An 18762-nucleotide genomic window follows, 5' to 3' on the forward strand; every position below is an offset into this window, starting at 1 on the left:
AATGTATGAAACCCCGAAATTTCGTACTGTTTTGATAAATGAGGTGGGACACATGCTAGGTGACGGGCGTGTGGGCGTGCTGATCGCAGCCTACTCCGCACTACTAAAAAGTAGGAAGAGAGGGTCGCAATAGCTTTTACCCGATTTGTGGGTCGGGATCGATTTCCACAGGGAGCTAGGAATGGATTCGAGTATCTATTTAGAGTGGAATTGTGTATTTGTTCCAAATATCACTTTCAATCATTTTGGTTTTTCTTTAACAAACTACTATTATCAACTACTAATTATAAATGCAACTAGATTATGCTAAACGAGAATTGCTAAAAGTTGTATCTAATGGATAAAAAGGCACTAGGGTAGTGACTTTCACCTAGGTGGCTAATTGACGGGTAATTTCTCTAAGGCATGATTGACATGATTGGAGAAATATGCTATAACCGCTGCACAATTTTACCCACTCTCACACCTCTCGGTTGAAAGAGTGATTTTGCCCAATTGACTTTCTCAAGACCAAATGGGTAGGAAAATTTGCTCAAGCAACTAGGGTTCAAGTCGGGTAATTACTCTCTCGAGGTTTAACCCTTTAATTGGGACTATCAATTCTCTTGAGTCCATCCCAGTTCCTTGTTGGGTCAATTTTGGAGACTTAGGCTCTCTTTCTCAAGAAGAGCCAAGTCAACTTAGCACAAACCAGTATTTGCAACCACCAATTCATAGATTAAACCATAAAATTGACCCAAATAACAAACACACATAGTCAATCTAACAATAGATGACAACACCCATCAATTACCCACACTAGGGTTGAGCCACAACCCTAGCTAATGGGTTTAGCTACTCATGCTTGAAGAGAAGAATAGAGAAATAGATGAAGATAAAGGCATATTAATTAAACACTAAAGTAAATACAGAGATTCTATCGTTAAAACTAAGTTAAAATGCCCAAAATAGCTACAGATGGTCTTCTCACGAGCGCAGCTCAGTTCAGAAATTAGCTGATACCCTAAAAATGGAAAAATGTTCTATTTATAATAAGCTGGAAAAATTGGATAAAAATGCCCCTGCGGGGTCAGTGCGGACCGCACAAAATGGTGTGTGGTCGCACTAGGCTCTTGACTCTGAAAAATCAACTCTCTGAACCCAGGCTACGCTTGAACCTTGGCACTTGACATCTCTCTGAAGTTTGCTTCCGCGGACTGCATAAAATGGTAGTGCGGCCGCGGTGTCTTAAGTGCGGACCGCACAATATGTACTGCGGTCGCACTGCTTTGATGCCTTCAAATCCAGCTCTCTGAATCTCCCTAGTGCGGACTGCACAAAGTGTAGTGCGGCCGCACTAGGCCTGTTTGTCCTGAGTTGTCTTGTCTTTGGTACTTGTGCAGGTTTCACTCCTTTTAATCCGATCTTTGACGTCTCGTCACTTTGTTGATCAAACCTACAATCAAGCACAACTTATGAGCCTTTTGGGACTATTTTGTAAGAATTTATAATCAAAGTGTAAGCAAGAAGGAGCATGAAATACGTCAAAATCCCTAGTTATCAACTCCCCCAAACTTAAGCTTTTGCTTGTCCTCAAGCAAACAAAATAAGACCCACCCCCTAAGGAAAAATCCAAGAATTTTCGGTTATCTTAAAGTAACCTCAACTAGCATCAATTGGGACTAACAATTACCCTCAATACAACTGAATTATTAACAACATTTAACCTTTGAAAAACCATGGATCAAGTGTGACACAAGAGCATCAAGAGTTGACTCACTACATCAAAGAACTCTCTCAATTACTTTGGTCATTGTGGAACCCAAACTCACACATCCTTAACTCTCCCTAAGCAAACCTCACCTTTTAGAATATTGGCATACAAACCGATGTTAATGGAAATTCACTCATCTCTCTCAAGAAAAAGTCACAAGTCTGGCTCTAAGTACCATATGCTTGCCCCTCATGTGAGTATCCACTAATGTAAGCATCATTCAACTCAAGATCATATTTTGCTTTTGTGGAGTCATTGTGAAGGCTTTTGGTTCAGGGCAGGAATATTTTGATCTAAATGGGTTTCAGCTTCCCTTAAGCACTTCTTTGATTCATTCAGCATACATTCTCTTGATTCTTTGAGTCATCTCACCTCTTTCTAAGGGGTTAGAGGGACACGTTGTCACTCTTGCTTATGCAATTCAAACCGTTTCTCCTTTTTCAACTTTCCACACCTTTCATTCTTTTGCTTTTCTTGAATCCCTTTTTATTCTTTTTCACATTGAGCATTCTTTTTGTCTTTTGCTTTTCTTTCTTTTTCATTGCCTTTTCTTTTCTTCATTTTTGTGTCTTTTACCACTTTATTGCCACCCTCGTCTCCCCCTCCCCCAAACTTATATTTTTGCCATGTGTTTAAGGAAAGATCGGGTGCCAAGAGAGGGTATCTTTTAGAACGGGTATAGGTTTGTCTCATGGTTCTTGAAAGAAAAAGGTCTAAGGCTCAAAAGGGTTAACTAGGGATCATATCATTGGTAGGCTATGGAATTTTTCAAGCTATTATTTGGATCAAGGAGGGCCTATAATCACGTCTCAAGTCAAAATTCACTTAGGATTTCGCCTCAACAAACATTCGGGGCAAGTTCTAGACCAATGGCTCGGGACTTGGATTTGCAATTCAATTACTCACCACACAAGCTAAAGGATCGCTAAAGACATAGAGTTGGGGCCCACAATGACCTTAGATACGATTTGAGCACACAATGGTCCCGAAAAACCACTTGATGATTATCGGTCAACATAAAAGTCTCAAGGTCACGACTTTCACCATCCTAACACAACATTTTGTCTTTGACCATGGGATCAAATCCAAATGTGCTAGGCCCAGGTGAGGCTTTGCTTAAGGTATCCTTAACTATAAACAACTAAAAACAAAAATAGACTCAAACCCTTAAGAAGGTTGTCACGCCATCCATCATTGGGAAGAGCCACCCGGTTCACACAACACTCCACCTTTGGGAAGAACCGTGGTATTAAGAAAACCAAAGGCTTATTGAAAACGTCCAAAACAAAACAAAAGCTACAAACATAAACAAGAAGCTAAAAACGGAAAATTTTTGCGACGAAAATAGAACGAATATATACAATAGGGGATTTGAATATACAACGGGGAATATATACAATGATGTAACTTTATATACAGACCCAAAGAAAGATGAAAAATGTGATAAAAGTAACTAAATATCAAATTATATACAGACCAAATGTGAAAATCAAGAAAGCATAAAATGAATCAATATATACAGTCATCCAAAAATGTAGGGTGCACCCCCTCAAATAAAAGCTGGCATTGTCCCCAATGCCAACTAGTCCAAATAAGCATAAAAATGATAGAAAAAGGATATGAAGACTCCCTAAGCCATGTCGGTCTGCATAGGATCATGGATGGTCCTTGGGTCCTCTATGTGCTTGGGAACCTCAGACTGATTCCCGGTGTCCTGCTGCTCAGCTATTGGGACCTAGGCCTAGACCTGGACAGGCTCTGGATCTGGTACACCCTGTGGCTGACTGGAGAAAGTCTCTGCTAGGTACGCCAACTGGATGATAACATCATCGGCTCTAGGAACCATCCTCTTCCTCTTTGGAGGTCGCTGTGACTTCTCTGGCTGTGGCTCAGCTGCTGGAACTGGGTCCTCAAACAATAGGTCTAAAGGCAACTGGTCTGCCTTCATCTTGTCAACATCCGCCCACAGCTCCTTCACGGACTCCTTGGAGGCCCGTGTCTTTCGCAGCTTCTTATGCTCCTTAGCAAGATCCTTGAGAGCCTTGCTATGCGAATCAACTGCCTTTGCCAATGCATCCTGGGTAGTGAGGATTTTCTTTTGGTTCTCAAGAATCTCTTTCAAAGCATCCTCAATGGATTGTGGGACCTGTGCTGGCTGAGGTGTCGACTGAGCTGCAATAGTGGTGGTCAAGGTGGACAACTTGGATGAAGCAGTATACATCCAGTTGTTGATACTCTGAAGTGTATGACTCAGTCGGTGGGCAGTGATAGGATGGGCCTGGGATGATGGGATCTCTAGGCCTGCTGATGTAGAAGGGCCAGAAGGCATCTCAGCAAAAGTGGAGGCAGGCGCAGCGAGGGCCTCTACCGCAACTGGCTCTTCAGACTGGCCAGTTGGGGCAGAAGAAGGGGCTTTGTAGTTCTTATCCTTGGGGTTGTCATTCCTCTTCACGCTATACCAGGAGAACGGGTTTGTCGCCTTGACCTTGATGTCATATGGCCTCTTGTCCACCCCCAAGTCCCGGAAGTACATAGTGAAGGTGCTGGGAAAATGATAGTTCCGGTCATGCTCGGCACCCACTATAGAAATGATTCGGGATATCACATTCCCCACGTTGATGGGGTACCCTGCCATAATGGAAGCAACCAAAATAGAACGGTGGAGAGGAAGAGTCTGGTCATGGGTAGTAGGATCTAACCGGCTGCACACAAATGTCTTCTAGCCCCTCGCCTCAAAGTTTAGGGTCCTCAGTAGTATTTTGACCCCAACAGTCAACCACTCCGGAACGGTACCTAGGATTTCCAAGTACTGAGCTAACCATGGACGGACCTCCTCGCCTATCTCCAACTTTGCCATATAAAGAGACTCATCTTCCTCATTGAAACCCAGGTATCCGTTGAGCGACTTCCCGTCAAACAACACCTTGAGGTTCCGAACCTTGGTCACTTTGGAACCCTTTACGATGTGGGCTACATTACAATAGAACTCTTTGACCAAGTGTTCATTGGCATCCACACAGTCATCTAGGAAGTGCTCCCAACCTACTCTCATTCTGAAGTGTCTATGCACGTCAGGGTTGTGGGGTAAAAGATCTCTATCAATGAAACTCCACTCCGGTATCAATTTTCTCACCGACCACCACTCCCTAAACTTGTGGTACGCCACCTGGCTTACAAACCTATCCTCCAAAACATCGGGCTTTCTAGTTCGGGAAATGCCTCCAACCTAAGGCTCACCACCCTCAGCTACCTCTTCAACCCCTTGCATTTCCTCCTTACCTCCGTCTGCACCCTCCCCAGATAATGAAGTTGTGGGGGAGGTGGAGTATTCACTATTGCCGACTGTTGAGCCCTTAGACGACTCAGTAGAAACATGCTTTAGTGCTTGGGCAGTGGGTGATGGTGGAGGAGTGTCATCTGTCAATCTGAAACTTGAGTGGAAATGTGTTTTTACTGAGTCTGAAGAAATGTCTTAGGAGGGCACATACTCACTCCCCGACTGATCACAGGCTCTATCAGCTGTCTTAATTTCCTTTCTCATCTTCTTTATGTTTTGACGAGCCTGGGGAGTGAGTTTAACCAATCTCTGCTTCCCTCCCCGGGAGGAATCACCTTTGTCGGGTTGTTTGGAGCCTTTTCCTCTTTGTTTAACCATTATCTGCAAAGTCAATCATCTTACATTGTTAGTACCAATAGAAGTAGTGGGAAACATTTATGCAGAAAGGATTGCAGACAGAATTGAAAAGTTGCAGCCAGGTTGCAGAAACAGCCCAATGCGGACCGCACAAAATGGAGTGCGGCCGCACAGGGACCACCGTGGACCGCACAATAACGACCGCGGTCCGCACAGGGATGGGGTTCAGACTACCCTTCCTCTGAATCTGACCAGTACGGTCCGCACAAAATGGTACCGTGGCCGCATTGGGCCAGTGCGGACCACACAGGGCCAGTGCGGACCACACAGGGCCAGTGCGGACCGCACAATATGTAGTGCGGTTGCACTGACCAAGAGTAATCTTTCTGAAGTTTGTCAATGCGGTCCGTAAAAAGTGGTACTACGGACCGCACTAGGTCACCGCGGACCGCACAAAAGTGACCACGGTCCGCACAGGGTGCCCAGTAGTGGCACTGAGTTAGGGTTCTTAGATTTTGCTTTTAAGTTCAACTTTTGATAATTTATGTCCCTACATATTTACCCAGTCCTTAAAACTCATTAAGTCCTCATGAATCAGCATTACAACCAATCTAACCCAGCTAGTGAACTAATTACGGGAGGGAAAAGGATTATAAGCTAAGAAAAATTGAAAATAAAATGAAATTGACCGAATTGAAACAAGAAAATGGAAAATTATTTTACCAGTTGTTAGATGAGGTGAGGACTGATTGATGTAAGTAGTTAATTACAAGAAGAAAGGAAGATGAATAGTGCTCTATGCTTTTGAGAGTTAAAATTGCGAAAAGGGTAAAGGGGGTCTCCAGGGTCTATTTATAGAAAAGCCCCTGGGGCCCAGTCTCACTTACCAGTGCGGACCGCACAAAATGGACCGCGGTCCGCACTGGGCTATTATGATCAAACTTGGCCTAGTACCCCACTGCGGTTTGCACAAAATAGACCGCGGCTGCAGTGGTCCACCGCGGACCGCACAATGTGTAGTGCGGCCGTATTGGCAACTTCAGCGACTGAACATTTACTTCACTATGTCTTGCACTGCATCAACACAATCCCTGCAACATCTTACAACCAGTTAGCCCAAAAATCTATTCTATACTATAGAGAAAATCAAAGAAAAGCCTCCCAAGAAGCGCATGATTTAACGTCATGGCACGACGCATGTTACCACCACATCACTTGAGATGAAGGAGCACCACCACGTAGCTGTCATCAAACTTTTCAAGATAATGCTTTACCCGGTGCCCATTAACTCTAAAAACTTCACCATTTTTGTTTTTCAAATCGAGAGCACCAAAAGGGGTCACAAACACAACTTCAAATGGTCCACTCCATTTGGATTTGAGCTTTCCCGGAAACAGACGTAACCGAGAGTTGAACAAGAGAACCAAATCACCTATGTTGAACTCCTTTCCACGAACATATTTGTCATGAAGGTACTTCATCTTGTCCTTATACAAGGACGAACTGGAGTAGGCATGAAATCTAAATTCATCGAGTTCATTGAGTTGTTCAACACGAAGATTAGCTGCAACATCCTATTCAAGATTCAACTTCCTCAAAGCCCACATGGCCTTGTGCTCTAACTCAACCGGAATATGGCATGCTTTCCCAAACACCAACCGATACGGAGACATCCCAATCAGAGTTTTGTAAGCCGTCCGATAAGCCTATAGAGCGTCATCCAACTTCTTCGACCAATCGGTCCTATTTGCATTGACCATCTTTGACGAGATACTTTTGGTTTCTCTATTGGAGACTTCCACTTGACCACTAGCTTGAGGATGATAAGGGGTCGAAACCTTATGATTGACACCGTACTTGGAAAGCATTGTGTCGAAAGCTTTATTGCAAAAGTGAGACCCCTCATCACTAATAATTGCATGAGGAGTGCCAAACCTTGTGAAAATGCTCTTTTTAAGAAATGCAACACACTCCGGGCTTCATTGTTAGGCAAAGCCACGACTTCAACCCATTTTGAGACATATTCCACCGCCACGAGAATGTAAGTATTCCTATAAGAGCTAACAAATGGACCCATGAAATCGATGCCCCAAACATCAAAGATATCCACTTCAAGAATGGTATTGAGAGGCATCTCATCCCTTTTTGAAATTTCACCCGCTCTTGGCAATCGTCACACCTCTTCACAAAATCACCCACATCTTTGAACAAGGTGGTCCAATAGAATCCACAACTAAGAACTTTCAAGGCGGTCCTCACCCCACCATGATGGCCACCATAGGGTGAAGAATGGCAAGCCTCTAAGATACTTAATTGTTCTTCCTCCGGGGCACATCTACGAATCACACCATCCGTACAAATCTTGAACAAGTATGGCTCATCCCAATAGAAATCTAAACTATCCCGCTTGAGCTTCTTCCTTTGGTTAGAAGAGAGCTCACACGGGATTACTCCAGTCACAAGGTAATTGGTAACATCGGCAAACCATGGCATATCATTCATTGACACCGCAAGGAGTTGTTTGTCGGGAAATGAATCATTGATCTCAAGGCCATCACAAGGCCTCCTCTCCTCCTCCAAACGAGACAAGTGGTCTGCCACTTGGTTCTCACTACCTTTCCGGTCCATAATTTATAGATAAAACTCTTGAAGTAGTAACACTCATCGCATCAATCTTGCCTTGGAGTCTTTCTTTGTCATCAAGTACCTAAGAGCGGCATGATCGGTGTGCACTATGACCTTGGCCCCCATAAGATACGGCCGAAACTTTTCCATTGCAAATACTATAGCTAACAACTCTTTCTCGGTGACTGTATAGTTCCTTTGAGCCTCATTCATGGTCTTGCTTGCGTAGTACACCGGATGAAACATCTTGTTAATCCTTTGACCTAAAACATCCCCAACCGCAACGTCACTTGCGCCACACATGAGCTCGAAGATCAAACTCCAATTTGGTACGGTAATGATAGGGGTGGTGGTCAACTTAAGCTTGAGAAGCTCGAATGCTTGCACACATCCCTCATCGAACAAAAACTTTGCATCCTTTTCTAGCAACTTGCACAAGGGGTTTACCACTTTTGAAAAATCTTTTATAAACCTCTGGTAGAAACCCACGCCCAAGAAAACTCCTCACCCTTTTGACAGAAATGGGGGGAGGAAGCCTTGAAATCACCTCTATCTTGGCTTTGTCAACTTCAATTCCATGCTTTGAAATTTTGTGACCCAACACTATACCCTATTCAACCATGAAATGGCATTTTTCCAATTGAGTGTGAGGTTTGTGTCTTCACATCGGGCCAATACTCTATCCAAATTTCTCAAACATTCTTCAAAGGAATCACCAACCACATTGAAATCATCCATGAAGACCTCCAATATATCTTCCACCATATCGGTGAAAATAGTCATCATGCATCTTTGGAATGTCGTCGGAGCATTACACAATCCGAACGGCATCCGAGAGAAAGCGAAGGTTCCATACGGACAAGTAAAGGTGGTCTTATCTTGGTCCTCCGGGGCAATTAAGATTTGATTATACCCCGAGTACCCATCCAAAAAGCAATAAAAAACACGCCCCGCGAGACGATCAAGCATTTGGTCAAGGAATGGCAATGGGAAATGGTCCTTTTGGGTCACCTTTTTTAGCTTTCGGTAGTCCATGCAAACCCTCCAACCTGTGACTGTCCGAGTAGGAATAAGTTCATTGTTATCATTGGTCACCACAGTCATACCACCCTTCTTCGGTACACATTACACCGGAGAAGTTCATGAGCTATCAGAAATGGGGTACACAACCCCGACATCCAACCATTTGATCACTTCTTTCTTCACCACTTCTTGCATAGCCTCGTTCAATATTTTTTGATGCTCTAGGGAAGGATTTGCATCATCCTCCAAGATAATTTTGTGCATACAAAATGCGGGGCTTATTCCCCGAATGTCAGCTAAAGTCCATCCAATTGCCCTTTTCCGCTTTTGAAGCACCGCCAAAGTGGCGTCAACCTGCATGTTAGTAAGGTAAGAAGAAAGAATAACCGGTAAAGTAGAGTTTGAACCCAAGAATTCATACCTGAGGTGTGGAGGAAGTGGTTTTAACTCCAACACCGGTGGCTCCTCAATTGATGGCTTTGTTGGTGGAGTTTTCCGGTTTTCAAGATCCAAAGACAATTTTCTAGGCTCATAAGAATAAGAGCCCATCCCATGTAAGGCATTCACGCACTCCACTCTACTTGCATCCTCATTGACATCAAGATTTAATAGCACGGCCTCAAGAGGATCCTCCACGTTGATCATAGCACTGGTATCATCTACAATCACAACTGTGACAAGGTCTACCAATGAGCACACCTCGGTGCTATTGGGTTGCTTCATAGACTTGCAAACATGGAAAACGACCTTTTCATCTCCCACTCGGAAAGTGAGCTCACCCGCTTCAACATCAACCAATGCCTTCCCCATTGCAAGGAAAGGTCTGCCCAAGATAATAGGAACCTCATAGTTCACTTCACAATCCAAAATGACAAAGTCGGCCGGCAAAATAAATTTGTCCACCCAGACAAGCACATCATCAATAATGCCCAAAGGTCGCTTCATCAATCGATTTGCCATTTGAAGTCTCATTGAGGTTGGCCTAGGTTGCCCGATACCCAAAGTTTTGAAAACCGAGTAGGGCATTAAATTGATACTAGCTCCCAAGTCACATAGAGCCTTGGCAAAATCCGCACTCCCAATGGTGCAAGGAATGGTGAAAGCACCGGGATCTTCAAGCTTCGGGACCATTGAATGCACTATAGCACTAACTTTGTGAGTTATCTTTATAGTTTCACAATCCATAGAACGCTTCTTTGTAACCAAATATTTCATGCATTTTGCATAACCCGGCATTTGTTCAAGTGCCTCTACCAAAGGCACATTAATAGATAAGCTCTTCATTGTGTCAATGAACTTTTTAAACTGATTATCATTCTTCTACTTCGCGAGACTTTGATGATAAGGTGGAGGTGGCCTTGGCAAAGGAGCCTTGGCTTTTGGCACAACCAGCTCCGGCATGTCAATTATGTGTTCCCTAGACGGGTTCACATCATTTTGGATTTCCACCTCGACTTCTTGAATATCAATCCTCACTTCATTGTTCATATTTTCATCAACCACATCTTCAACTACCAAAGGGACTTCGTCATCTTACAACTCAACATCATCATCCACGACTTGCTTTTGCTTAGAGACATTCACATCATCACCTTTCCCACTTCTTGTTGTGACCGCCATAACATGATTGTTCCCATTCTTTGGGTTCACTACCGTATCACTTGGTAGAGCACCCTTCGGACGAGTATTCAATGACTGAGAGATTTGGCCTAATTGCACCTCCAAGTTTCGGATAGAGGTGTTGTGAGAAGCTAATTGTGCATCAGAATCCGCATTTCTCTTCATCATCTGCTCGAACATCATTTCAATTCTACCCATATCATTACCAGAAGAACTAGGACCTTGAGAAGGGAAAGGGGTGGATTGTTCGGTTGTTCGTACATTGGGGTCTTTGAAAGCCTTGCCCCCGGTTGCCTTGGTTTCCATTATTGTTCCACCCACCTTGATTGTTGTTGTTGCCCCAATTGTTGTTATTTCCATTCCAATTGCCTTGGTTGTTGTTTTGATTACCCCAATTGTTGTTTTGGTTGTTGTTGTTCCAATTGCCACCACTTTGTTGTTGATTGCCCCAATTTCCTTGGGGTCGCCATTGTTGGTTTGAAGAGTTGCCTCTATTGCCTTGATAGTTGTTGACATATTGTACCTCTTCACTTTGGTCATCATAACCATCATTTTGACACCCATCATTTCATCAACAAATTGCTCAAAATTTCCTTGATTTTGTTGCCTCCTTTGCCTTCTCTTGTTGATAAGCATACTAACACCCTCCATGGCATTCACTTGGCGAGGATTCTGAACTTGTTGCAACTACGCCTTAGCCAATTGGTTCATAGTAGTAGTAAGCTCAGCTATCGATTGCCCGTGGTCGTGCAATTCCTTGTGCAAATGGATAACCGTAGGGTCGCCTTGAGGCACATTTGCTCTACTCTGCCATGCTGAAGAAGTGTCCGCCATTTCATCAAGTACTTCACATGCCTCATCATAAGAAAGTTTCATAAAATTGCCCCCAGCCAATTGGTTAACAATGCATTGATTTGTAGTATTTATGCCCCGGTAGAAGGTTTGTTGGATCATGGCCTTGGTCATATCATTATTTGGGCATTCATTCACCATCGTTCTATACCGCTCCCAAATCTCATGCAAAGGTTCCGTTGGCTCTTACTTGAAGGCTAATATTTCATCTCGAAGTGCCGCCATATGACTAGGAGAGAAGAATTTGGCAATAAATTTATCCTCCAACTCATCCCAAGTTGTGATGGAATGGTTGGGGAGTCTCTCGAGCCAGTCTAATGCCTTCCCCCGAAGTGAGAACGGAAAAAGTCTCAATCTCAGTGCATCCTCGGATACATTAGTCTGCTTGCTCCCCCAACATGTATGTACGAACCCATTGAGATGTTTGTAGGCATTTTGATTTGCAGCGCCCGTGAAGTACCCACGCTGCTTAAGTAAGGTCAGCATCACATTGGTATCTGAAAGTTGCCCGCCCGGATTTGGGGTGGGACAATAGCACTTGTGTAGCCCTGGTTCGGTAATACTCTGGGAGCCACTCTTGGAGGAACCGGGGGAGGGTCTGGAATATTGTCATTTGGATTAGCATTGGCATTCCGACCTCTTCGTTGACCTTGAGGTGCAAGAGGCACCTCATCTTGCTCAAGATCATCTACCTCCTCCCTCGCTATCACGTTTTCAAGAGGGTCATTAGTGTTGTTTAAAGCCATGTTGGTACCTGAGTAATGACACAAACAAGTAAGTAACAAAGAAGGAACGAATAACAATACACAAAACTAACTAAATAGATAGCCAAAACCATTAGCTCCCCGGCAACGGCGCCAAAAAGTGATTGCAGCCTACTCTGCACTACTAAAAAGTAGGAAGAGAGGGTCGCAATAGCTTTTACCCGATTTGTGGGTCGGGATCGATTTCCACAGAGAGCTAGGAATGGATTCGAGTATCTATTTAGAGTGGAATTGTGTATTTGTTCCAAATATCACTTTCAATCATTTTTGGTTTTTCTTTAACAAACTACTATTATCAACTACTAATTATAAATGCAACTAGATTATGCTAAACGAGAATTGCTAAAAGTTGTATCTAATGGATAAAAAGGCACTAGGGTAGTGACTTTCACCTAGGTGGCTAATTGACGGGTAATTTCTCTAAGGCATGATTGACATGATTGGAGAAATATGCTATAACCGCTGCACAATTTTACCCACTCTCACACCTCTCGGTTGAAAGAGTGATTTTGCCCAATTGACTTTCTCAAGACCAAATGGGTAGGAAAATTTGCTCAAGCAACTAGGGTTCAAGTCGGGTAATTACTCTCTCGAGGTTTAACTCTTTAATTGGGACTATCAATTCTCTTGAGTCCATCCTAATTCCTTGTTGGGTCAATTTTGGAGACATAGGCTCTCTTTCTCAAGAAGAGCCAAGTCAACTTAGCACAAATCAGTGTTTGCAACCACCAATTCATAAATTAAACATAAAATTGACCCAAATAACAAACACCCATAGTCAATCTAGCCCTAAATCACAATACCCATCAATTACCCTCACTAGGGTTGAGCCACAACCCTAGCTAATGGGTTTAGCTACTCATGCTTGAAGAGAAGAACAGAGAAATAGATGAAGATAAAGGCATATTAATTAAACACTAAAGTAAATACAGAGATTATATCGTTAAAACTAAGTTAAAATGCCCAAAATGGCTACAGATGGTCTTCTCACGAGCGCAGCTCAGTTCAGAAATTAGCTGATACCCTAGAAATGGAAAAAGGTTCTATTTATAATAAGCTGGAAAAATTGGATAAAAAGGCCCCTGCGGGGTCAGTACGGACCGCACAAAATGGTGTGCGGTCGCACTAGGCTCTTGACTCTGAAAAATCAACTCTCTGAACCTAGGCTCCGTGGACCGCGCAGAATGGAATGCGGCCGCGAAGGAGTCTAGCGCGGTCCGCACAAATATGACCGTGGACCGCATAGGCTTGAACCTTGGCACTTGACATCTCTCTGAAGTTTGCTTCCGCGGACCGCATAAAATGGTAGTGCGGCCGCAGTGTCTTCAGTTCGGACCGCATAAAATGGTAGTGCAGCCGCACTGCTTTGATGCCTTCAAATCCAGATCTCTGAATCTCCCTAGTGCGGACCGCACAAAGTGTAGTGCGGTCGCACTAGGCCTGTTTGTCCTGAGTTGTCTTGTCTTTGGTACTTGTGCAGGTTTCACTCCTTTTGAGCCGATCTTTGACGTCTCGTCACTTTGTTGATCAAACCTGCAATCAAGCACAACTTATGAGCCTTTTGGACTATTTTGTAAGAATTTATAATCATAGTGTAAACAAGAAGGAGCATGAAACACGTCAAAATCCCTATTTATCACGTGCACCCGTAGGGATTGTGACTTGGTCCGTCCTGTGGCGACTGTATAGTTGTATATTTTGATATATTGTATGTGATATCCATGTGTTTTAAAAATTGGTTGTTAACTTGGGATGAATGCCATGTTTGGGGCCTTTGTGGCGAACTGTTTATACCCTTAGGGGTATTTTACTACTTTCCTCATACTGTTTTGATTTGAAAGCATATCCTCAGTCATGTTTTGCTTGTTACTGTTTAATCCGATTTCATTACCCTACTTTTTAACATATGAAATCTGTTTGGGCTGAGATTCCCTGATTTTTACTGATATGCCCGAATGGCCGTGAGGTTAATGACTGAGAGAGATTGAGGACCTAATGGTGAGGATTATTTATATGTTATGGATCGGGCTGCACGCCGCAGCGATATGACATTTGGGCTGTAGGAGCCCCTTCGAAGTCTGTACACTCCTAGTAAGTGTAGTCGACTATATATTATGGATCGGGCTGCATGCCGCAGTGGTTATTATTATTATTTTGAGATATCTATTGAGTTTGAGTGCTGAGTGTGAGTACGGATTAACGAGAGCTGAGTCACGAGTGACTGAGCGGCTTGCCCGAGAGGCTATACTTATGAGTGATACTTTGCCCGATGGGTTTGTTTGTGAGATTTCCTATTTGCACTCTTATTTTATACTAAGCCTCTATTGAAAAATGTTGAATAAATGCTTTAAAGGATTTTAATTGAAACTGAAGTTTTTACGAGATAATTGACTATTGAAATGCAGATTTTGATTTAATATTTCTGTTGAGATTTTCTTGATAAGTATGCATATGATTTTAAATGCTCGTCACTGCACTCAGACTTTATTTACTTTAGTTACTTACTGATTTGGCGTACTCACATTACTCCATGCGCCTTGTGTGCAGATCCAGGTGCCCGAGCATCAGAGCAAGAGCTTCTAGCACTCCTAGAGTCTTATCAGGAGATCGCAAAGTAGCTGCACGGCGTTCGCAGCCCTGCCTTTCTCCTTCCTATTCTAGTACTTCGTATTTTCAGACTTATTATGTATTAATTAGATAGTGTTGAGTGTATTTAGTGGCTCATGACTAGTGACACCAGATTTGGGCTGTGTTGATGTATTTTCGTACTTATTCGGCATATTTCTTAAATATTTTAAAAATGAAAGCTTTGAGACTTAATCTGTTTAGAAAAGTGAACTTATAAATGATCTCCGTATTGTTCGTGTTGTTTTTGGTTGGCCTAGTACTGTGATAGGCGCCATCACAATCGGGGTATTTGGGGTCGTGACAAGTTGGTATCAGAGACTAGGTTACATAGGTCTCGCGAGTCATGAGCCGTTTTAGTAGAGTCTTGTGGATCGGTACGGATACATCTGTACTTATCCCCGGGAGGCTGCAGAATCTTTAGGAAAAACCTCACATTCTTGAAATTCCTATCGTGCGAATCTGTTGATTCTAGTACTAAACTTATGTTATTCTATTCTCTCGTAGATGGTGAGGACACGTGCTACCGGTCAGGACGGACGACCACCAGTACCACCAATTAGGGCCACTGGAGGTTGAGGTCGAGGTCGTGGTAGTGGTAGGGGTGTAGCGCGCACAGCAGCTAGGGCAGCACCTGCAGATCCACCAGCCGCCCTAGTTCATGATCAGGTCCCAGTTGTGGACGCTCCAGCAGCACCAACTCAGGCACCGGCTCTGCCGATTGTTATTTCAGGCCTTCAGGAGGCCCTAGCCTAGATTCTATCAGTATGCACTGGCTTGGCTTAGGCAGTCTCAATTACTACGGCCGCAGCTACTTCTCAGTCCAGGGGAGGCACTCGGACTCCCGTTGCTCACACATCTGAGCAGGTTGTGCAGGAACTTCAGACACCGGGGGCACCTCTAGCCCAGCCGGTTGCACCAGCTCAGGATTATGTGGTACCAATTATGCCTGACGACGAGCAGCGTCGATTGGAGAGGTTTGGTAGAATTCAGCCTCCGACTTTCAGTGGTACATAGGCGAGTATGCCCAGGATTTCTTGGACAAGTGTCAAAGGATTCTTCATACAATGGGTATTTTGGAGACCAGTGGGGTCGCATTTACTACTTTTCAGTTTTCTGGAGTTGCCTTTACTTGGTGGGAGGCTTATGAGAGGCATAGGCCTATTGATGCAGCTCCCCTTACCTGGCAGCAGTTCTCCGTTCTCTTTTTGGAGAAGTATGTGCCATAGTCTCGTAGAGAGGAGCTGTGCAAGCAGTTCGAGTAGTTGCACCAGGGAGATATGATTGTGATGCAATATGAGATGAGGTTCTCGGAGTTAGCTTGTCATGGTATTTGGTTGGTTCCTACGGATAGAAAGAGGATTTGGAGGTTTCTTGATGGCCTCACATATCATCTTCGGATTCTCATGACCAAGGAGAGGGTGTCAGGTGCTACTTTTGAGGAGGTTGTTGATATCACTCGCGAGATTGAGTCAGTTCGTCGCCAGGAGCAAGATGAGAGGGAGGCCAAGAGGCCTCGGGGATTCGGTAGTTTTGGTGGAGCTCCTTCGAGAGGTCAGTTTCAGCACGGTAGAGGCCGCCCATTCAGACATGCTCACTTAACTTGCCCATTTTATCGTGGGTCATTATCGGGCCATTGTTCTCACAGCTCACATCAGGGCCATTCATCACTCAGTGCCCTACCAACCCAAAGTTCATCCTGTGCTCCATCAGTCCAGGGTTCTTCTATGCCAGGTCCTTCTACTGGTCATTCCGGTGCTAGGGGTTCCCTTCAGTCCCCATTCCCCGCACTAGGGAGTTGTTACGAGTGAGAGTTTGGACATATAAGGAGGCAATGTCCACATCTTCTTGAGGGTCCATCTTAGTAGAGGAGTCAACACTCGACTTCAGCTCCAGTTACTTCACCACCCGCTCAGGCAGTTAGAGGTGGGGGTCAGTTAGCTAGGGGTCGCCCTAGAGGGGGAGGTCGATCAGGTGGTGGTCATACCTATTTCTATGCACTCCCAGCCAGACCAGATGCTATTGCTTCAGATGTTGTGATTACAGGTATTGTCTCAGTTTGCCACAGAGATGCGTCTGTGTTATTTGATCATGGTTCCACATTTTTATATGTGTCATCATATTTTGCTCGTTATTTGGATACACCCCATGAGTCTCTTGTTTCATTTGTTCGTGTATCTACTCTGGTGGGTGATATTATAGTTGTGGACCGTGTATACCGGTAGTGTGTGGTGACTATAGAGGGTTTGGAGACCCGAGTGGACCTTTTGTTGCTTTGTATGGTGGACTTTGATGTGATATTAGGCATGGATTGTCTATCTCCTTGTAATGCTATATTGGAATGTCATGCTAAGACAGTGACGTTGGCTATGCCGGGTATGCCACGAATTAAGTGGCAATGTTCGACTAATTTTGTCCCTAGTAGGGTGATTTTATTTCTGAAGGCCCAGTGATGGTTGGGAAGGGTTGTCTTTCATATTTAGCCTTTGTGAGGGATGTCAATGCAGAGACTCCTAGTATTTATTTTGTTCCTATAGTGAGGGATTTTCTCGATGTGTTTCCTGCAGACCTGTCGGGCATGCCACATAACAGGGATATTAACTTTGGTATTGATTTGGTGTCGGGCACTCAGCCTATTTCTATTCTACCCTATTGTATGGCACCGGCGGAGTTAAAAGATTTGAAGGAGCAGCTTCAGGAACTCCTTGATAAGGGATTTATTCGGCCTAGTATGTCACCGTGGGGTGTGCTTGTTCTATTTGTGAAGAAGAAGGATGGCATGATGAGATGTGCATTGATTATAGGCAGTTGAAAAAAGTTACAATCAAGAACAAGTATCCTTTGCCTCGCATTGATGATTTATTTGACCAGCTTCAGGGAGCGAGAGTGTTCTCCAAGATTGATCTCCGTTCAGGGTATCACCAGTTGAAGATCAGGGACTCGGATATCCTTAAGACAATTTTCAGGACCTGATATGGTCATTATGAGTTCCTTGTGATGTCTTTTGAGCTGACCAATGCCCCAACAACATTCATGCATTTGATGAACAATGTGTTTCGGCATTATCTCGACTCGTTCGTGATTGTATTTATTGATGATATTTCGGTGTACTCGCGTAGTTAGGAGGAGCACGCAGAGCATTTGAGAGTTGTGTTGCAGATATTGAGAGAGGAGAAGCTTTATGCAAAGTTCTCCAAATGTGAGTTTTGGCTCAGTTCATTAGATTTCTTGGGGCACGTGGTGTCTAGCGAGGGTATTCAGGTTGATTAGTACTGTCGGTTCATCCAGGGATTTTCATCTATTACATCACCCTTGACCAAATTGACTCAAAAGAGTGCTCCATTCAGGTGGTCGGATGAGTATGAGGTGAGCTTTTAGAACTACACGTGGCTTGATTCCTGTATAACCAAGGATATGTAGGCAGCTCAGATGTCAGGGCTTGGTCACATTCCCTCCCTTTCCTTAAGTGTAGTCCGTCCAAGTAATGGTCGGGTCAAAAACACGTCTAGTCGTTCTTTGTCGGAAAACTCTTCGTGTTTCCAGTCAAAGAGGGGCAGCTGTAAGCACGTGATTTTTGACCCTCCCCGAGGATTTTCACATTTTTTTAGCATAAATATGTAATTGGGTCCAATATAGTCATTTTAACTATTTTACTTTATTTCGTTGCAAAAAGAAAAATCACAAAAATATATATAAATTTTAGTTTATGTATTTCTCATAAACTTGAAAAATACAAAAATTGTACTTTATTTTGGTACTTTATATAAATTCGAAAATTACAAAAAAAATATATATAATTCTATTAATGTTTTGTAGTCGTTTTAATACAAAAAATATTATTTTATATTTTGTCTTTATTAAAAAAC

Source organism: Nicotiana tabacum, chromosome 21, assembly GCF_000715075.1.
Source record: "Nicotiana tabacum cultivar K326 chromosome 21, ASM71507v2, whole genome shotgun sequence".
NCBI classification, from domain to species: domain Eukaryota; kingdom Viridiplantae; phylum Streptophyta; class Magnoliopsida; order Solanales; family Solanaceae; genus Nicotiana; species Nicotiana tabacum.